Source organism: Amphiura filiformis, chromosome 13 (genome assembly GCF_039555335.1).
Source record: "Amphiura filiformis chromosome 13, Afil_fr2py, whole genome shotgun sequence".
NCBI classification, from domain to species: Eukaryota; Metazoa; Echinodermata; class Ophiuroidea; order Amphilepidida; family Amphiuridae; genus Amphiura; species Amphiura filiformis.
The window spans coordinates 60,268,096-60,291,377 of record NC_092640.1 but is presented as its reverse complement, the minus strand read 5'-3'; the positions used below and the strand labels follow the sequence as shown (position 1 = coordinate 60,291,377).

Genomic DNA, 23,282 nt, shown 5'->3' with positions numbered 1-23,282 from the left:
ATTCCAAAATCCCAAAAATACTTTTTGGCCCAAAAGTTTAACAAAATAAACTAATTTTTAAAAACAGATCAAAATATCTAGGACCCGTTTTTCATTTTTTTGAACCAATTTCACCAAAAATATTTGAAATTTGTGCCAAATCGTTTTTTATGATAAAAATCAGCATTTTTGACCATTTTTGGCGCAGTTAGTCGAAATTCAAAAAAATGAAAAAACGGGTCCCAGATATTTTGATCTGTTTTAAAAATTAGTTTCAAAAAATTTTGGCCCAAGAAAAAAAAAAGGAGCCAAAAACCATTATTTTGGTTTTGGGCCAAAAGTGCCATTTTGGCCCAAATTTGTCCTCTTAGATGAACTTATCAAGTCTTTGCCATTCTAAATATGTATACTTTTATATACTTTAGACCAACAATTTAGAAGTTATGAGGCCCGAAAGTTTTCAGAACTAAGAACTATTTTTGGGTCTAAATAGGGGCTTGATGAACTGAAATTTCAAATATTTGTGGGGCTCTGTGAACTACATAAAATCGGCAAATTACTTTGGAGCTAAAATGTTCAAATTTTTGCTAACCTACAACTTGTCAATGAACTGCATATTGCAAATGCACCTGGAGAGCCTGAAATTGACTGCACCTTTAGGCCCTAATGTGAGTGCCCCGGGCATTTAGGATAAAACTTTGCTTAAAGATGGATCGATGTTGAAGTAAGCATGATTCATACTATAATAGGCATGTCGATTCGGAAAAGTAAACATGTTTTTTTATAGGACCCGCCTTCAATCAAGCAGTAGTAATGCCTAAATTAATCACAGGTCTAGCTAGCAGGGCCTATGCGCCTAATAAAGAAGGGCCTACTTTTAGATTCCGTTTTAGGCATGGGCCTATGTGCAATGTATGTATTTCTCCTTTTTCTCCTAAAAGAGTGGAACACCTTCCAAATGAATAAGGAGGCAACTTTTTCACCAGAATGAACTTGTGTCTTCTAGAAGTTCTAATGATGAAAAACATTAATGATGATTTTCAGTCAGCATATTTACCACAAATATTTTTCATATCTCCTAGTCTTTCATGGAATTCATGTTCTTGAGCTGACATGCATGACATGACACTCTCCTTTCATGGAAAATGAAACCAAATGAGATTTATGCATGTGAAATTACAAGATTTTTTTAATACATACCTATTCGATGCCGTCAGTGGTCAGCCTGAATCCTTTTCTGTTTATGTAATTTTTGAAGATACCTTTTAAACGGCATCTAATAGATAAGAAACACTTTTGAATTTTCAGAATAGTGAACATTCGTGGTTCTACCATAGCAAACATTCAGAATACATATGGTCCAACCTTCACTTTTGCTGGACCACACGAAATCCTTTTGTTGAAATCGCCGGTACCAGGTGTGCAACACTGGCCCAGTACTGGATTATTCTGTGTACATTATCTGCTACACAGTACACGATCATTTAAATGACCATATGAACAACACTTGTTCTGTAAGTGTCTGATGGCATCTTGTACTCATACATTTTTTGACTTATCAGATGTCCATGATCATACACATGTCTTGTGCTCTTTGTATGGATGCATTTAGCCTGCCACAACTTTGTTGATAACGTTATAATATGTGGTTCTTCTAGTTCTCTGCCTGGAGAAATCCTTTGTCCTCCTCTGCACATTGTGCCAAATTGAAGAGATGCACAGGCATTGTGGAGCCTTAGGTTGACATTGGTTCTCTGCAAGAAAATAAAGACCAAACAGTAAACATTAATGCATTTGATGGAATCTAAAGCAAGGTTTGTTTCAAAAATTTTGTACCCTTTCAATAGTGAACTTTTCCTTTGAAGGGGTATAACACATTTCCCAGGGGGTATTGTTTATTCTGTTTTGGAAGAACTTAAACACTGTGTGTCTCAATTTTTGGTGTTACCTTTATGCAAGCAATTTCACTGAACAAAGCATATGATATCATAATCAATAATAATGGTAAATGTCTTTGTCTTTTTGGGGTCTCAAATGATTTCTACAATCTCGGACTCCCAAGAGGAGGGTTCTCAGTAGGAATGTGGGTACAGGGCTATGCGGCAGATTGAGGATGCAATTTCAGCCATTTTGGTTTATTATTGACCCTCAATTTCTTGAAAAGAATTTTTTTTTCAACATTTTCTTTAAAAATGTCAACAAATCAGTCAATGGTTTGTTGTTACCATAAAAAGAGGATACTACTGTCCATTCTGTTAGCTTAGATTATTGGTTTTTTTTTAAAGATATTTGAAACAAATACAAAATTGTGGTCAAAACCATCAAAGAAAAGTGTTGGCACACCTTAGACCCAGCGTAGTTTATACTTTTCAAATTCCAAAGTTCAATTCGAACCTCACATTTCTTTTAAATTTTGGTATTTTCCTGCGATATTCTTATAAAATGCAGTAGAACGTCGGGTACTATAAACTTTTTTTGAATTCATCCAGTTAGAAGAATGAGGAATAATTTTACAATTATAATAAATAGATACGCTGAGATAGTATTTATTCGACCACCCGTATCAGGGCATATTATCTGGAAAAATAGCAATATTTGCCAGTAATTTGTGTTGAAACCCACTGTTGAAACATTACTTTATTATAAAAATGTGAAGATGAACTAAGATTTTCAGAACATAGGCCTGGCTTACATAAATGCATTCATTGCATACTTATACACTTATATAGCCTCACCTAATTTTGTACAAAAAAACCCAGTGGACCATCATCACCTATACACCCTAAACCTGAACGGTATAACAATTGAAAGGGCTGAGGGCAGCCAAGACAGTTCTTAGTGTCAGAGTGACATGTCCCTAGTTTGAACTACAACCATTCATACATATCACCTATTTTTTTAACTATTGTATTATAATCAAAATTAACCCTTTGAGGCCTCTTGGGTGAATTTTTTAAAATTCAATTGTCTATGACCTCTCTAAGTTAAGAATGGACCATCCCACTCGATTTGTGAGAAGGTTGTAAACCCTAGGACCCAAGGAACTGCCTAAAATGAGGCAAAATTGAAAATAAATGGGGTTTCAAATTGAACTTTGGAATTTGTAAAGTATAAATCACCTTGGGTGTAAGGGTAAGCTAGCACTTTTCTTTGATGACTTTTACCACAATTTCCTATTTTTTTTTTTCTTCAAATATCTTAAAAACAATAATCCAATGTAATTGAATGTGCAGAATTGAATAGCAAAATCTCAGACACTATCTACTGTGTGAGTTTCAACTGCATCTAGTTACTCTGGTTTGCTTTTAAGTACCTAAAAAGTGTCATTTTGGAGATTATCTTAGCACCCAAGCATGCAATGCAATCATTGGATTAATTCACTGCTGTTTCAGTCAATGAAATAATGACTCAAACAAGTTGAAATACAAACTTTGACCAATCAAATGTATGCAGTGTGCACGTGCCATAACATTGGTCTCACTTAGACTTGCTACAAGTCCTCAGGCATGTGATATCAAAATGCACATAAAGAAATCATCCTTCTTTCTATGTAGAAATATTGTGTAAACAATTATTAATTGCAATATCTACAATAGGAATAGATTAGCGGCGGCAGCCACTGAAGCCCCAATCGTCTGATATCGCCTTTCATGACAGAGAAGTCACATTGTGTGGATTTATACCACTGCATGGCTATCTGAATCAACCACTGAAGCCCAATGATTGATTGATAGCAAATTCATCATAGTCTATCTAGAAGGACCACACTATTGTTATAATAAAAATAGTACGATCTCTCTTAAAATAGTGTGGTCCTTCTTTACAGACTAGGATGAAATGGCTGCCAATCAAGAAATTGGATTCTGTGGTTGATAGAAAGCAATGCGGTGGTATAAATACCGGTTTTAGACGGAGTTGATGTTCGCCAATCAGAAAAGACATAATATGAAGTAACGAGGTTGTTTGGTGAGGGAGGAGATGGTTTGTTTGGTGAGGGAGGAGCACAAACAGGCTGGGACCGAGACTGAATTTGATCATGCCATTACAATCTCACTCCATTCCCTAGCTTACTGAAAAGGAACTCATATAAATACAACATTCATTTAACCTCTTACCTCCATGTTTAGTTACTGCCTCTTGCATGCATAGATATTCAACAACATCATGCTTCAACTTTTTGATCAGTGCTGCTTTCTGTTGTAATTCCAGCTGTCTGGGTGCTCTCCTGTATTCACTGTCTGATTATGTCCATCTCCCTTGCATGTGATGTCTTGATTCAATCTTCTTCAGCTCTTCATCAAAGCTGTCAAATACAATGCTGGAAGGAATTTAAAATTAACAGCATCATTGCAACCACTGAATATTCCACTGTCCATAGGTCTGTTTGTTGAAACCAGTAAACCAGTATGGTTTCTTATGATATTAAGAAAAAAAAAATTATATTTATTGGCAAATTTTTTAATACTAGCGGTCACACCTGCTTCTAAGTAACCATCTTTTGCGGTCACCACAATTAACGGTTGGTTAATGGTACTTTGATTTTGGGTGTGTAAATGTTCTATATTTAATGTGATTAATGATGTGAGATTTTCATTTACCATGTTTACAAATATATTATAATAACAAGGTGGATTGTTTTAATTTAAAAGTACATGTACATGTCATGTAGCAGATGCACACAACTGTTATTCACATTTCCTGACAGCACTATCAATGATAGCTCAATGATATACATGAAGTTACAGTTACAATGCATGTATAATGCTGATCACATACATGTATACATGCCATAAAGCAGGGTTGACTTAGTACACATTCGTTGTAATAATGGATCATGATTGAAGCAAGTTATATTGCCACCATATACCATCATCAGATATATACAACCCTTATTCTACATATTGCAAAAACTCTTTTCCTGAAATACAATATTTCCTTGAATAGTCACTCCCAAAAAAAGAGGGGGGGGATTTAATTATTAGAGGTCATTTTTAAACCGATAATTCCTATTAAAATCATTGAAACTCACGCCGAAATGACAAACTATGAACTTAGGAATGATGACTTCCTGTTCACTACCGGGTTTATACTCAACCAGATATTCGCCAATTACCGACACCATTAGTGACCATGTGTGCACCTTGGAAAGCTGCTTACTACACACTACACATGGAAATATCCACATTTTTAAACATCTTGGTGAAAAGAATGGTGGGGTGTTTAATTGAAGGCGCGACTATTCAAAAACATACAGTGTTGTAGTCAAGCTTGTAGCAGTACAAATTCACCAAACTTCTATTATAAATTAGAAAGTTTGACAAATTTGTAATTACAGATCCAAAGCAGATAACTGCTTGACTGCCTCAACAGAATCGGAACCATTTGAATACCGAGTGAAACTTTGAATGCGATCTAATCAGCATAAAGAGCTTTTAAGTGGTACAAAGACAGCATATTAAATGGACCAGTCTTGGTCTTATTTTGAGTAAAGAATTGAATAAGAACACATGATTGCATGTTGACTGAGCAATTTGGAAAATTTGCCAAATACCTGCTTCATTGTTTTTTTTTTTTTTTTTTTTAAGACTGAGAGGGAAATGGATCTCAGAATACATTTGTTTGAGCATGATATGAGGGCTCTACTGTCTATTTCAATAGAATAAAATAGCTCTATATTGTATCCCTGTTCTTGCATGTCAACCTATGGTTAAACTAGCATAATTATTTATGAACAAAGCAATGTAATCATGAGTTTTGTGGATATTTTGCTCGAAGGAATATTTTGAGCTTTCATAAATGAGAACCAGATCTGATCTTTGCTGCATGGGAAGAATATCAGGAGGAACTACATATATACAATTTTTTTTTCAATTTCATGATTTTACAATGATTAATAACATGATGAAGGACACTGTGTATACTCTCAACATATGATGAAGGGTCTTGTGATTTCTGCAATTTCTATAATGTATTGTTCCTAATAAGCGCCCATGGGCCGTGACATTTTATGAAGGGTGGGCGTTTATTAGGGACTAATTAATAGTGTAATGCGTTTTTACCTTTATAAAAGCTGTTTCAAGCGACAATGCCACAGGGAGGGCACGGTCACCAACAGCACTGTCTTGGTGACAAACAATTACAATAGCGCTGAATTTGTATGGGTGAGGGGCACCGGTCGCTGACAGTAGACAAAAGCATTGAATTTGTATACACATTGAAATCATTAATAATCATTAATCACTTTGCATATTAGACATTTTTTGGGTTGGGCGTTTAATAGAGACTGGACGCTTATTATGAAAAATATGATTTGATATTTAAAATTTGTATTACCCAGTGACTTTTGGTGGGAAGGGTATCAAGAAAAGCATTCAGCATATATTTCATGATGCCTTTAAGAAGGTTGTAAATAAATGATTTCCAGAGGTAATCTGAGAGCGCAATCACGGAACATGTGCCTGGACATTTTTAGGTATGACGAAAAGTGAATAAGTATTAGTGACAAAGGGGAGGTTAAATAAATTTAGCACATCAAATGGGGGAGGGGGAGGGGCCAGCAGGGTTTTTTAAAAATCATTTTGAGAATTCACCCCCATGGGAGCTGTGCGAAAATTATATGGGCTACCCCCAGGGTGAATTCTCAAAATGGATTGCCAAAAATTGTTTTTACCCTTTTCATGTGACACTGACAACATATCCCCCCTTACAACATGAAAAAAATCTTTGCCCCCTCCCCTTTTACATATAAGGTTTTTCGAAATTCAAATTATGTGATGGCCAACATTCCGCATGTGAACATTTTCATACTGTTTTTCTACACATTTTTAGGGCGTTTCCAAACTTTGCCCAGGTTTTCGTGGGAGCAGGTCTCATTAATTTTGTTTTATATAAGTACAGTTTACAAGGCCAATTTAACTGGACAAATTATAATTTGTGCAAAATACAGTGTTGGAGGACTCAAGTCCTCCTCGAGTCCAGCAACATTGGGTCTTTTTAGGTCTTCTATTTTCGTTCATTTTAATGAGCTAATTAAATCGATTCATAAGTTATTTTACCTGCTGATGTGTGGGACTTTTGTATACTACAAATATATGATGGTTGTCACAATGGCAAGGAGCTTTAAGTTCAATGGAATCAATGCCATACTAATGCAATTTGGCTCGAATGCACACCCATTTTAATGCACACAGGTGCTTTTACATGCCCTATGAAAAGATAATGTCATACAAATGGTTGTGTGTGCAATTCTGCTTATGCAGAAATGAGCAGATGTTTGGGCGAAATCAACACCCACATAGCCATGGATTTGCTGGCTTGGGTTGCATCAAATTGGCCGGGGGGGGAGGCACTCCCATATATTGATATAGGTCATGTGCCCATGAAAAGACTCCGGTATTTTTGCTACACCCAATGACCAAGTTTTTCTGTAGCCTACACTGAATGACCCCTTTTTGAACAATTAGTCCTCAAAATTGACATTTTGGCACGCTTCCCGTGGAATTTGAGTAAAATAAATGAGTTTTGTCTATTTTGTACTGTAAAATTGGGTAAAAGCTATTTTGATTGCCAATGATGTGAAATTTTAGGCGCTCAATATAAATCACCCCATTTTTGACATTACCAACACCAAATGACCCCTTTTTCTAAAAAATTTCTACACCGATACACCTCTAGTTTCAGTACACTGGTGGGCACAGGTATGTGACGAATGCCCCCCACCCCTGCGATTGGGGTTGAAATTTGAAAGATATTGTCATTTTAGTATTGCTTCAAACATGATAGTGAAATACAAAGGAAGTTAAATTATATCCTGGAGTTTATCTGCTTACACCCAATGACCAATTATTTAAAAATTTACCGCAAATCTTTGTGTGCATTTTGAACAAATTTAACAAGCATTTCATCCTTTTTTGTCCAGAAAGTTATTTTTCACGGCCAATGACACCTAATTTTTAGCGTGTCCACACATAATTACCCCCATTTTCTTGGAGCCCCCACTGAAGCCCTAAAGTTTGTTTGGTTTAAAAGGCAAATAAAACATGGCGCACCTGGGCTCCTTCCTTTGCCTTGGGGTCAATTTCATGTGCAAATAGAGAGCCCCTCCTCTGAAATCCCAACAATTAAGGGTCCATGCCATTATTTGATTGTGGGAATTTTACGGAGGGCACTTTTAGGTTGTGCCTAAATTCCACTTATGTCAAGGGAGCCCATACTGTCATTAGACGAATGTTGACGGTAACACTGTGTATTGATATAGATTCATACACATTCATAAACATGCTAAACAGCGAGAACAAATCAGTTTGTTAGTCACACATGAGTGAAGTGGATAACCTCCATAGGAAAAACTAGCATTGTCCACTCGGCTGTATCGATACTTGCGCTGTAGTGACGTCAAGAAATGATGGAAAATGGCTGCCCCCTCCCCAATACCAGGAAAGTTAAAGATATTTTAACTGCATTTCTTTATAACAGAGAGGTTTTTGGTACTTTAAACGAACCAGGTATGTTTACTAATTCATAAACAATGATAATATGGCAAATTCTTAAACACTTGAGAATGTTCCTGTAATCTTATTGGTTCTTACCCAGCTTACCCGTGTGATATGACACGATATCACATGGGTCAGCGCATGTGCGTCGACGCGATACGCGTACTCGCTATTTGGACCAATCGGAGGCGCACAGCAACAACGGGCCTGATCGATTTTAAGCCTTGGGTAATTCCTTGCAAAATGTGGGATTTAATTTGATTAAAATTTGTATGATATTTTATTTGAATTGAAGTGTTTAAGAATGAGAATAAAGGTATTGTTTTAGCATTGTCGTGCATCTATCGTCTCATATAACACGGGCGACATCATTATTTTTGGCGTAAAACAACTCGGCTTCGCCTCGTTGTTTTACTTAAAATAATGATGTCGCCCGTGTTATATGAGACAGTAGATGCACTACAGAAACTAAAAACAATACCTTTATTTTCTAAACATAACATGACCGGCTGATCCCTTTAATATATTGGTGAAAAGCCTTGGGCTCGACTCTGATACATAAGGACTTGGACTCGGACATTGAGGACTCAGACTCGGACATCAGAAATTGGCAGGGACTCGGACTCGAACACCAAGGACTCGGACTCGAACATTGAGGACTTGACTACAACACTGGCACAGTACCCTGTACATTGTTGTCATCGTTTGTATGTAACTGGAATCCAGGTATATACAAATATACTTAAATAGTACTACCAGATATATGCACGGCACGCGCATGATGTGATGGCACAATCACCATTAGAGATAGCATGCTTTCGTTGGCTGGGCCAGCAAAATACCCATAGCTACCGGTCAGCTACCAGTAGCCGACCTAGTGCTTGGCATGAGAGGGTCGGGTCCCAACCCTGACCCAAACAAACTCTTTATTCCTTCCAGATGCCAAAAGCCATTGGAGCTCAAATATCCAATAAAAGCTTTACATTTGTGAAGATTATCATTCATCCAGGTAGTAAATAATAATAATATTTGTATTATAGTCTAGTCAACTGGACTTTCTATTTTTGAGTGGGAAATTTTCACGTTCAATTAGCCCTACCGATCTTTTGGCAGTAAATGTTCATTGAACTGTGACGCGGATGTTTTTGTATCACATGTCACATTTGAATTCAACCTGATAGATATCTTTTTTTTTTTTAAACTGTATAGGCTCCTGCAAAGTTATGACGTAGGCACTCCCTCCCCCATTTCACATAAATTTGCTCATACCATCTGCTTTATCTGTCCAAGATTTTAATATCCTTGTTTGCAGCGTCTCCACAACCAGTGCTGGCTCGTCTATGCTGGTACATGCGTTTTGCAAACTTGGCAGGACGTCCTGCCAATAGTCGTAACTTGGTAGAAGCCTACAGTCCAGTGATCAAAAGATATATCTCAGATTGAACTCCAATGCGACCTGTGATACAACAACATCCGCTTCACAGGTCAATGACTTTTACTGGCAGATGATCAGAAGGGCTAATGATGCGTACAGGGTTGAACATGAAAATTTCCTACTCAAAAATATTAAGTCCAGTTGACTAGATTATACCAGTAATATAAATATTGTTATTTCATAAAAGTAAAAAGCTGTCTTTAATGAATCAAAATTTATGAGTATTATCTCATTTTACATCATATAACACTTTGTGTGGCCACTTGTCATGAAGACAGAAACTTTTACCATACCTTACCCTCTTTTTCAGCAGGACCTTTAAAGACCCTTTTCTCCTTTGTTTTATCTCGAAATCACATACTTCACTAATCACTGCACTCCGCTGACAGCCCTGATCTGAATCACCAGTTGCACTATTGTCACTCATTGTGATGAATTATCTGTAAAACAACCAAGCAAGCAAACAAACGAAAATACTCATTAAAGGATCAAAAGACCAAACAGGCTCTAAAAAGGGGAGCATGACAAACCTGGAAGAATGAACACACAATGATTTTGCACATATGTTATGTGGTTTTCAGTAAATTAAACCTATAATATTAACAGGGTGCACTACTGTACCTTAATGAATTTAGATGTTTTTTCTTTTGAGGCATATAAAGCAAAACAAAAAACTATTAAAATTGTCCCTCATAGAACAAATGGAACAGCATAAATGTATGAACCTCCTGGTCTGCATGCCTGTTGCCTGCAAGGGCACCCTCTTTTGTGCCCTACATCCCATGGAAATCCCTGGTTATTGATCAGTGGGTATCTATCATAATTATATGAAAAACAAATTCATGAAAAATTGTTATTTTCAAGACTGCTGTACATATGTAACATGAATATTGTATCTAAGACAAGCAAATTTGAGAAAAAAGGTATTGCTCAATAGATCATGCATATTGAAGGTCCTATGCAAACTTTCTGACCTTGTGAGTTTTAAGCAGCAGTTTTCAAGTAGTGTCATAACCCCATGAGAACTACCTGCCGATTGGCCAAAAAGAAAACAACTCGGCTTCGCCTCGTTGTTTTACTTAAAATAATGATGTCGCCCGTGTTATATGAGACAGTAGATGCACTACAGGGGCTAAAAACAATACCTTTATTTTCTAAACATAACATGACCGGCTGATCCCTTTAATATATTGGTGAAAAGCCTTGGGCTCGACTCTGATACATAAGGACTTGGACTCGGGACATTGAGGACTCAGACTCGGACATCAGAAATTGGCAGGGACTCGGACTCGAACACCAAGGACTCGGACTCGAACATTGAGGACTTGACTACAACACTGGCACAGTACCCTGTACATTGTTGTCATCGTTTGTATGTAACTGGAATCCAGGTATATACAAATATACTTAAATAGTACTACCAGATATATGCACGGCACGCGCATGATGTGATGGCACAATCACCATTAGAGATAGCATGCTTTTAGTTGGCTGGGCCAGCAAAATACCCATAGCTACCGGTCAGCTACCAGTAGCCGACCTAGTGCTTGGCATGAGAGGGGTCGGGTCCGAACCCTGACCCAAACCAACTCTTTATTCCTTCCAGATGCCAAAAGCCATTGGAGCTCAAATATCCAATAAAAGCTTTACATTTGTGAAGATTATCATTCATCCAGGTAGTAAATAATAATAATATTTGTATTATAGTCTAGTCAACTGGACTTTCTATTTTTGAGTGGGAAATTTTCACGTTCAATTAGCCCTACCGATCTTTTGGCAGTAAATGTTCATTGAACTGTGACGCGGATGTTTTTGTATCACATGTCACATTTGAATTCAACCTGATAGATATCTTTTTTATCGCTAAACTGTATAGGCTCCTGCAAAGTTATGACGTAGGCCACTCCCTCCTCCCATTTCACATAAATTTGCTCATACCATCTGCTTTATCTGTCCAAGATTTTAATATCCTTGTTTGCAGCGTCTCCACAACCAGTGCTGGCTCGTCTATGCTGGTACATGCGTTTTGCAAACTTGGCAGGACGTCCTGCCAATAGTCGTAACTTGGTAGAAGCCTACAGTCCAGTGATAAAAAAGATATATCTCAGATTGAACTCCAATGCGACCTGTGATACAACAACATCCGCTTCACAGGTCAATGAACTTTACTGGCAGATGATCAGAAGGGCTAATGATGCGTACAGGGTTGAACATGAAAATTTCCTACTCAAAAATATTAAGTCCAGTTGACTAGATTATACCAGTAATATAAATATTATTATTTCATAAAAGTAAAAAGCTGTCTTTAATGAATCAAAATTTATGAGTATTATCTCATTTTACATCATATAACACTTTGTGTGGCCACTTGTCATGAAGACAGAAACTTTTACCATACCTTACCCTCTTTTCAGCAGGACCTTTAAAGACCCTTTTCTCCTTTGTTTTATCTCGAAATCACATACTTCACTAATCACTGCACTCCGCTGACAGCCCTGATCTGAATCACCAGTTGCACTATTGTCACTCATTGTGATGAATTATCTGTAAAACAACCAAGCAAGCAAACAAACGAAAATACTCATTAAAGGATCAAAAGACCAAACAGGCTCTAAAAAGGGGAGCATGACAAACCTGGAAGAATGAACACACAATGATTTTGCACATATGTTATGTGGTTTTCAGTAAATTAAACCTATAATATTAACAGGGTGCACTACTGTACCTTAATGAATTTAGATGTTTTTTCTTTTGAGGCATAGTAAAAAAAAAGCAAAACAAAAAAACTATTAAAATTGTCCCTCATAGAACAAATGGAACAGCATAAATGTATGAACCTCCTGGTCTGCATGCCTGTTGCCTGCAAGGGCACCCTCTTTTGTGCCCTACATCCCATGGAAATCCCTGGTTATTGATCAGTGGGTATCTATCATAATTATATGAAAAACAAATTCATGAAAAATTGTTATTTTCAAGACTGCTGTACATATGTAACATGAATATTGTATCTAAGACAAGCAAATTTGAGAAAAAAGGTATTGCTCAATAGATCATGCATATTGAAGGTCCTATGCAAACTTTCTGACCTTGTGAGTTTTAAGCAGCAGTTTTCAAGTAGTGTCATAACCCCATGAGAACTACCTGCCGATTGGCCAAAAAGAAGTTTTCATTATCAATAGGACCAATCATCAACATTGTTAGAATAATTTCACCACGCAAAAACAGCGGGGTGAAATACTTGCTAACAATTCTGCTTGATGATTGAAGTAATGATATCATGTAATTAACCAATTTGAGGCAATGTTAGATCGGCAGGTAGTGCTCAGGGGTTACTAACTGGTTTAGAGTCCATAAAATTGATACTTTACTTACTAGTTATAGGGAATAAGATAATGCCAGTGACATTTGCCATACTTGTTTGAGTGCATTTTCAAATCAATGCTTAATATGTGTTTGGGGTGCTTTTAGACAAGACAAGCTCAAGGATGGTACTCCCTTGACAATGTCAAGTGTCCCCTACCATGACCCTGCACACACTACATGTAGTAAAGAACCCCTTCCTGCCAGCGCAAACATTGATTAACCTGGAATGTGTTTCGACTAGGTGGTATGAACAAAATCATGGTAGTTTAAGGTGGTAGACCTGGGAATAAATAAAAGTAGCATGTGACTACCGTAAACATTAAAAAAAATATTAATTAGCTAATTAGCATAATTAATTAGTCGATAAGTTCATATTTTCTATAAAAAAAATGGAGCCTGAACCGAACATTGTATAAACCTCATTGTGGTATCAAATTAAAGCTCTTTCCAAGATAACTTCTTTGCAAAGACTTGGTAATTAGGTTATTCACTGTCTGTGAAAAACCACAATCGAAATGATCAAATATTGCTCAATTATCAGAATTTGTCATTTCAGTCAATACAATATATATATACTTTTACATTTTTCAATTGAGGTTTAAAATACAGATCACAGATTAAAGCACAATCATGCAAAGTTTCAAGTTCATAAGGGGTGTAGTCTTGATCGACTCCACATTTTTTTTGGAGATCTTAAAAAAAAAAAAAATGAAATGACAGGAAATTTGCATTGAAAGTAATTAGTTTAAATTCCTTAATTAAAAAAACACAGAAAATCATGATTTTCACTTCAATTAGTCTTTTTGAGAGATAGTAACATCATTGGGAGAAATCATCAATTTTCTGTCAAAAACATGTGTTTTGTTCAGCATTGGTTCTGATATTCTAATGTTAATTAATAAATTTGGTCAATATTCCTCGGCAAAAACAATAAAATACATAAGAAATTGAATATGTACACATTTTCTATGGGAAAGCAATTTAGGATTCAAAATTGTTGTCATTAGCAAATGTTTGATAAGTTCTAATGTTTGAATGGAAAGTCAGATTTCAGTCAAATAAAAAGCAAAACACAGTTTTGTTTTTTGATGACAGAAAATAAGAAAAATGCAGTTTTTACCACCCAATCCCAGGTCTAACACCTGGTGGTTACCACACCGGAAGTTGTATTAGAGTCATGCGCTAGCCGTGACCAGCAAGTTTTAAAAATAAAAGACTGAAAAAGAAGACTAAACTAGAAACCACAGTTGTGTTTGACCAAACACGAATATCTATGCCCGTGGCCCACACTCTCTCTAACACCCCACCAGACCATCACTCTCTTATACTCCACCAGACACTCACTCACTCGCTCTAAAACACCACCAAGCTGGCCCTACTCTCTCTAATACCCCACCATGCCTTCACTCTATCTTATACCCCATCAGACCATCAATCGCTCTAAAACACTACCAGACTGGACCATACTCTCTCTAATACCCCACCAGACCCTCATTCTCTCTTATACTCCACCAGACACTCACTCGCTCTAAAACACCACCAGACTGGGCCATACTCTCTCTAATACCCCACCAGACCCTCATTCTCTCTTATACTCCACCAGACACTCACTCGCTCTAAAACACCACCAGACGGGCCCTACTCTCTCTAATACCCCACCAAGCCTTCACTCTCTCTTATACCCCACTATACACTCACTTTCTCTAAAACACCACCAGACTGGCCCACACTCTCTCTAATACCCTACCAAACTTTCACTCTCTCTTATACCCCATCAGACCATCACTCTCTCTAAAACACCACCAGACTGAGGATCACATTTATCATGTCCATTGCAGGTTACATTAACTTATGCCTAATAAGCTCTATAAACATTTTGGAATATGCTGTATGGGGGCGAGATTCAACTGTAGCCCTATTTTTAGGGACTTTGTGGTTGTATGGGGACTTTTATTCTTTTCAGGGAGTGGGCTTAATCTGATGATGCCTTCAGCAACTTAATCCTCCAATGGTCACAAAATGCAAAGATTTCATGTAACACTTGCAAGCAATCAAGTCCAAACTCTATGCATTTACGAACCGCGTAATTAACTGTAATTACTGACAACAACTTCCGTTACTCCCTACATGTACATTACAGCGGCGTAGCTGGGATTTTTCCAGGGGGGCAAGCCTGTATGGGGCGGGAGCCCAAACTAGGGGGTCAGGGACCCGAATAGACAATTTTGCCAGGCTTATTGATAATAATCGTATGGTATTGCATATCGTATGGATTCCCATATCTCTCTTCCCGTCTTCTCCCTCTCTCTCCTCTCTTTTTTCCTCTCTCTCCCTCCTGTTTCCTTGCACTAGGGGGGCAGGGGCCCAAATAGGCAATTTTTGCCACTGGTACATTACGTTTGAACACACACATATTTTTTTTTTTTCATATTCCTTCTTTTGGTTCAAAAAAGTTTTGGGTATAAGGCGGTGGGCTGGCAAAGCTTACCTTACAATACATGTAGCATCTGTAGATAGAATGGTGTGCCAGCAGTGATCTTTTCATATACCTGTAAATAACATTGGAATTGTTAAAAGATTAGATTGCCTTCAACACTGTTTTGAACATTTTGGTAGACAGTGGCCTCTATTCATCAGTAATCTGTCCTCAAATGAAATTCTTATGATTCAAATTAATCACTTTTTGGATTGAGTTTATAACAATTTTGGTTGGATACAACCATCTTTAGAAATCAATGAAAGATAAAATATAAATTTATATTGAGTTTACAACCCTGTTTATTGATGGTGGTAAGAAATCAATGTAAATGAATTGTTTGAGATGTCCAATGTTTAATATTTACTGTTCATACACTCCTATATCAAGGCAGCCAATCACAAAAGTGGTTAAAAAAGTACAAGGAGTGTACTTGTATAATGGCACCACACCCCATGTGTTACAGTATTGCTTTATGGCTGTGAGTCCAGGTGATATCTACTGACATGGAAAATAAGATCAATGCTTTTGGTACATCATGTTACAGGATAATGCTGAACATCAACTGCACTGACCATGTTGTTAGTAATGAAAGTAATACCATCACCGTGCCTCTTATCATGTCAAATCACAACTATGATTCCTGTGGTATATCCTGAGGATGCAGGAAGATAAACCATGCAAAATAATAGATATGAGCTGTTTACACCCCATTACATGGTACTAAAAAAGAACTGGAAGGCAAAGAACATCCTACTTGTCTTATGTGCAAAAACTGTTGGGTGACTTCGACAACGTTTTACTGCCAGATGCCATTACCACTTTCGCTTCAAATCATAGTACATGGAGAAACTTTAGCCTGCTTCGCAGCCGAATGAAATGAACTTGTATATAATGGCACTCCGTGATCTACGTGCACTGATTATTTGCATGTGTTCGTGCCATGTAGGATTGATTCATTTTTTGGCGGGATGATGCATTATACTAGTATAATTTGGTTCTGGTTTCAAAAAAACTTAATAATTTTGTTTAAAAAGCAGCAAAAACCATGTTGTTGATTTCTTGTATATGAAATAGCCTAGTGTAAATGCTTATTACATGTACTTGTTGCTCGAGAAATTTACAAACTGCACTTGTAGTACTGAGATGTTGATGCATCTAATGCACTCCCCCCTTTTAGGGCTCATCATGCATTAGACATTTCAGTATGTGTGCATTATTTTGCACAATTTCACTCCCAAGAAGTGATACATGTTTAAAACCTATAAATACAGCCCTGTTTATATTGGTAATGGAATTCCACAACCATTTTGGTTAGATACAACCATCCTAAGAAATCAATGTAAATGAAGTGATTTCAGGTTGCAATACTTTAATTTTTTACTTTGAAATTGAGTTTACAACCCTGTGGTATTCTACAACCACCTTGGTTGGATACAACCATCTTTAGAAATCAATCAACAAAATTTTGAAAATAGCCATTTGTGCAGGGAAATTTTGCAGGAACATGTACATTTTGAAGGAAATGGATAATTTGCATGAGAGATATGCATGAGTTTTGACGTCGCAGATAAGAACACCTCTTGTGCAAGCTTAGTTTCTAAAATTGTCAGATCATTTTTTGTAAGTGAAATAGTAGAGAGCTAGTATGGTACCTTGACTATAGAAAAAAAACCTCTAGATATTTTGCTGGAATTTAGATCAAACTAATAAAAGCAGGACTGTCAACAATTTTCCAGATTGCTTGACATGAGATATTGTTGAACAGGGGCATACCGGGACTGAAATATTGTTTGGTGACTAAAATTGGAAATTGTTGACTTGTTCACCCCTGATTTTTGTCACCAGGGTGCTTGAGAAGCCAAAAAGTGTGTGTGTTGGTTTTTGTTGTTGTTTTTCTGGGGGTGGGGGGTAGGGAGTGGCGATAAAATACATATTTTCTCAAACTATATTTTGACAATACGGTACGTCAGGTTTTACTGTTGGTCTGTGAAAGCGAGCATGATAGAAAGTGTCTAAATGTGTAAAATGTGTGAGACTAACGCATGACACGAAATACATGAGAGATGACTGCCCTTTAAAAGCCATATTGCACAGACCAAATCTTATTATATATTATTCTTTAGGAAATACATTGATTTGAAGCGTCAAATTGCACGATGGTAATGAGAAAAATACGATTCCTTTTATGATATCAAAAACTCATCAACAATGAGAAAAATTGGGGGTGGGGATGGGGGATGATGTTGATCAGGTTACGGACCTTTAATGTTGAAATTTGGATGCAAGTTATTTTGAATGAGTTAAAGTTCTATAAATATTGCCTATTTTTTTAACAGTCCAAAATTTTGTTGAAGTGCAATTAGCAACATTTTTGATGTGATCGCCTGTCATAATCGGCTGTGTTTACTTTTTTCGGGGTAAATCAGTACATTTAACTTGGAAAATAGCCCAATTTTGCCTCAATCTAGCCGAAATATTTGAAATGTCAATTTATGGGGAAAATTGGTAAACATTACTTGGAATGATTGCCGAATAGGGGCAACTGCATCCTATTTGGTGGACTGGACTCTAGTCTAGCAAGTTGCATCCTATTTGGTAATCGTACTTGATGATTTGGGTTAAATTCGGCGAAAATTGTAAATTTTGGTACCGTACATACTAAATTTATACCGATGGGTCCAATTTTCTTTAAATTGGTATACACTGTAGGCCTATGGGTTCATTTTCAAATTCTCAGCAGCACACCCTTACTAAAACCAAACTTGAGTACCCCCATCCACCCCACCCCGTCCCATGGGTTACTCTGTAAGTTCCATTCCTTTACATGGTGTCATGCTTCAGCGAATCTGACTAGATTTGAACACAACATTCTCTAGCCCCAGGCTCTAGTCTCCAATGTGAAGCTCATCACTGAGCAATTTGTGGCTATTTCTTGTGTATTTAAAGCTACTCTGCTTATAAATGCATGTAACCGTAAAGCTTAATCTAAATCTTTTAAGGCTTGGCTTAAGCATTTTGCTTGATGGTCCCATCTAGACTGCGGAACTCAGTCCTCAATGATAGTCAGTCACTTATCTTTTGGTGGTTATATGACTATCATTTGAGGACTGAGTTGTTTCCTATACATCTTCCGTGGTGCAGTTTCAGACAATAGCTCGGGATTATAGGGGTAGAGGTTATCTTTTGAATTCCTTCATGACCACTGAAGCATAGTCAACCCTGTCAAGGACACTCGGCGTGAATTGAAAGACATGTCACTCGCCACAAAAAGAATGTCAAAGGTCATACGACACCAATTTGGTGTACTTCGCGCCTCGAATATGATGCTTAAAGTCATGTCTGGGTCCCATCAGGACCCTTGTGTGTCCACCCAGACCAACGGGTTAAACTTAAACAAGTAGAAATTTCAATTGAATGGACACAGCCTGACGTATACATGTACATGGGTAGGGTAGGGAACAACAAATTATTTTGACGATGCGCAAGATTGCACTCATTTTTCGAAAAGGGGTATAATCCTTCTTGTCTTCCATGAGCAACTGCGTCACATCGGGTATAATCTTCCGTCCAGAAGCAACCACTGTGCATGATTGACGGGCTATTACATTGCTCGTAATAGGGTAGTCTATTTTAGCGGGACAATGCTGGATGGTGCATCGCATGCGCGTGCACGATGTGCAAATGTAGACTTTCGCCAAGACTTGGCATGTGGTTGTTGGTATAGGGGTGTGGGGTGTGGGGTGTGTGTATTGGGGAGGGGCATGTTGTCCAAGATGTTAGGAATTATTTAATAATAGTTATTAATATTGGAAGAACGTTTTAAACTTTAACCCTAACCCAACTAGGACTCACTAAAGCTCACTATTAAAACCACTCTGCGTGCATGGATTCCACGGGACTTGATGACGCAATCAGACCAAGTCATATATACCCAGGGAATCGTTGGCCGGGCCAACGTCACCTGTGTAGCTACATGCTGGGGATCTTCTGCGTGGCATGCGAGGGGTCCGAGGTTCGAATCCCGGGGTGCCAAGTGACTTTCTTCTTCATCTTCTCTCCTTTTCGTTCCTTCTTTCCCTTCCGATAGCACAAAAACCACGGGTAGGGTTAGGGTTAAGCTATATGCATGTTTTCCCTATATGCCTTCTTAACCCTAACCCAACTAGGACTCACTAAAGCTCACTATTAAAACCACTCTGCGTGCATGGATTCCACGGGACTTGATGACGCAATCAGACCAAGTCATATATACCCAGGGAATCGTTGGCGGGCCAACGTCACCTGTGTAGCTACATGCTGGGGATCTTCTGCGTGGCATGCGAGGGGTCCGAGGTTCAATCCCGGGGTGCCAAGTGACTTTCTTCTTCATCTTCTCTCCTTTTTCGTTCCTTCTTTCCCTTCCGATAGCACAAAAACCACGGGTAGGGTTAGGGTTAATTTAAGGCATCATATACGATTTTATACTATTTTAGATTTTCAATTAATAACAAAATAATAAAATAGCATTTAAAAATTATATTAATAGGCCTATTTATTATCGCACACCATGGTAACAATAAAAAAAATGGCACACTTTCCGATATAAAATTTGGGAAACAAATTAATTTTAAAAAAATAAATAAAAACAATCTTTCTTAAACCAAATTTTCATGAAATTGAGGGACATCAATAAACCAAAATGCACCCCGAATCTGTCGCACATCCCCATAGTAGGCCTACCCTCCTTTCCACCCCGTTGCCCTAAACTAGACGTGTAATATAACCGCCACAAGTATTTTTTTTACCTGTAGGCAAGCTCACCCCTACAGTCGCATAATAGTTCTAGCCCAGATAGCTTTTAACTCATGCCTACTAATAACGTACTTTCATCAAGTGATGGCGCTATAAGGTTTACCACAGAAGCTGTTTGGTTTACCGTGGAAGAAGATTATACCCTTTATGCATTTTTCAGCATTTTGCATGAGATTTACTACCTATGAGTGAGAATATACTAGAATACTACCTTGGCGTGAGACCGTGAGAAAGTGACCCAATGTGTGAGACTCACAGCCAATGCGTGAGAGTTGACAGCCCTGGTTCAAATGTTCATTAAATTGAAACTTCTAAGTACCGGTACTAAGAATATACAGTACCAGCCGAAACATCATGGCCCTGTTCCTTCCTCACTAGGGCCATGAATGCCATATATGTATCGTAAAGCGGGGCACCGTGAAGTCACTTGGAAAGAATTCAAACACGGCGACGATAACAGTCACAAGTCTGGTCTTTTATTTTACATCCTCAAATGTGCTCAAAATTTATGAACATGTACCAAATATGTTTTGTTATGTCTCATCTTCACGCGAGGAATGGTAGGAAGGGGTATTTATGAGAAAAAGTGGTATTTTATGTGTAGGCCTACCCTGGACCAGATATGCTCAGGAGTCTCAGACCTTCGTGCGGAGAAGGACAGTGGAAATCGTAGTGACGGAGGTGTGAGTACCTCGGGCTAATACAGTACATGACTACTGATTTCTACATCATATCATGAGATTCATGACTCGTGTATTCAGAATAGTACACATTATCATGTAAAACAACACATGTCAGCTCAGATGATGATTTAATTTTCAACAACCATTGACAACGTCAACATACTACTAAAGTTTTTTTTTTTTAAACTTCCGTGGTCGGGTGCAGCGCTGGTGAATTGCGATCGCGTAAAAGTGACAAAGTCGCCTACTACGCGCCCGAACAGACAACCAATGGGTCAACCGACTTGTTGTCAAGTCGTTGATCAGCCAATCAGCGTGATTGCTTATTTTTTCGGTGTGTATGCGGCTCGTAGGCGCTTGGCGCTGCTTCGAACCACAGAAGTTTAAAAATTTACTTTACATGGATCAAATCCATGGGTTCCTACAGTCCGAGGGCCGATCTGAGGGCTGACGACACACATTTGATGTACATGTAACATACTACTCAGTGCGAACGTTTGAGGACTTGTTCTCAAAGATGATTACAAATGTGTAATTTGCAGTCATTTTTGGAGCAACGATTTCTGCGTATCGACGGCTAAGTGTGCATCTGAATGCACATTAAACACATACAAACACATGCACAGTACCTGTTCAACCTGTTGGAACTCCTGGTCGGAGCCGGGAGTTTCAATTAGTGGACCTGCATACTACTACAACTACAAGGAAATACGTTGTCTTACGTCATATAAATAAATGGCGAGTAGTCAGATATTTTGAACCATACTATTATGCATTATGTTTAGTTTTATACCAACTTTACTCAAACTTTTAAATTGTTAAGCTTACCTGTCATCATTCATGGTCATTCACATCGACTTTGGAAAATTCTTCATTGTTGTTGTTGTTGTTTTTGACTTCTATGGGACTAAATGGGAGAAAAACTGCAGATACTGGAACACATAAACCAACAATGCAAAAACTGACCAATATCACAAGAAAAATGTCAAAAGTCGCCCAATTATTATTTAAGCTTCAGATCAAACCAGTTTGGTTAGCGCTGATATCCAATGCCCGGAAGCAGGTATGAATAATTAATTCTCTGACGTCATCACGAGTTTTCAGAGATTATAGAGGCTTGTCAAGCACTACGGATGATCAGATCAGAGAAGATCTTCTCTGGTATGATATTTATTTATTTATTTATTTATTTATTTATTTATTTATTTATTTATTTATTTATTTATTTATTTATTTATTTATTTATTTATTTATTTATTTATTTATTTATTTATTTATTTATTTATTTATTTATTTATTTATTTATTTATTTATTTATTTATTTATTTATGTATGTATGTATGTATGTATGTATGTATTTATTTATTTATTTATTTATTTATTTATTTATTTATTTATTTATTTATTTATTTATTTATTATTTATTTATTTATTTATTTATTTATTTATTTATTTATTTATTTATTTATTTTCAGTGTTTATTAATTATTTATTTTTTCCGATTTTATTAATTACTAGTATTTTATTTATTTGTTTGTTTATTTGTGTTAATTGTTTATTTCTTTGTTTATTTGTTTATAAGTTTTGATTTATTTGTTTACTTGTTTATTTTTGTTTATTGATTTTTTTAAATTTGTTTGTTATTGTTTATTAATTATTTTACGTATTTGTTTGTATTTGGTTTCTTTGTTTTTTTTTTTTTTTGTTTTTTATTGCTTGTTAGTTATTTTCTTTATTTGATTGTTTGTGTATTGTATTGTTCATTTGTTTGTTTATACTTTGTTTGTTTGCTTGTTTGCTTTTTTGTTTATCTTTTGTTAATTTTGTTTATTTGTCTGCGTTTTGTTTGTTTGTTTATAAGTTTGTTTGTTTATTAATCTGTTAATAAGTTTGTTTATTTGCTTGTTTATAACTTTGTTGGTTGTTAATTTGTTTGTTTGTTTGTTTATCTTTTGGTTAATTACATTATTTATTTGTTTATTTATCTGTTTGTTTATTTTATTACTTTGTTTATTTATTGTTTGTTTACTTGTTTGTAAGTTGTTTTGATGATTTTTTGC

At 36.8% G+C, this 23,282-nt stretch overlaps 1 protein-coding gene and 2 long non-coding RNA genes across 3 annotated transcripts in view; all 3 read right to left on the bottom strand.

Moving 5' to 3' along the window:
- Nucleotides 1–23,282, bottom strand: part of LOC140168599 (uncharacterized) — a 96,744-nt gene that overhangs the window by 60,787 nt on the left and 12,675 nt on the right. The window lies entirely within an intron of this gene.
- LOC140168600 (uncharacterized) lies at nucleotides 1,450–10,364 on the bottom strand. Its single transcript, XR_011861242.1, has 3 exons — nucleotides 10,205–10,364; nucleotides 4,095–4,297; nucleotides 1,450–1,733 (listed from the first exon to the last, which is right to left on the bottom strand). It is a non-coding gene; the product is annotated as an uncharacterized lncRNA (long non-coding RNA).
- On the bottom strand, nucleotides 12,322–22,163 carry LOC140168602 (uncharacterized). Its single transcript, XR_011861248.1, has 3 exons — nucleotides 22,051–22,163; nucleotides 15,758–15,818; nucleotides 12,322–12,450 (listed from the first exon to the last, which is right to left on the bottom strand). It is a non-coding gene; the product is annotated as an uncharacterized lncRNA (long non-coding RNA).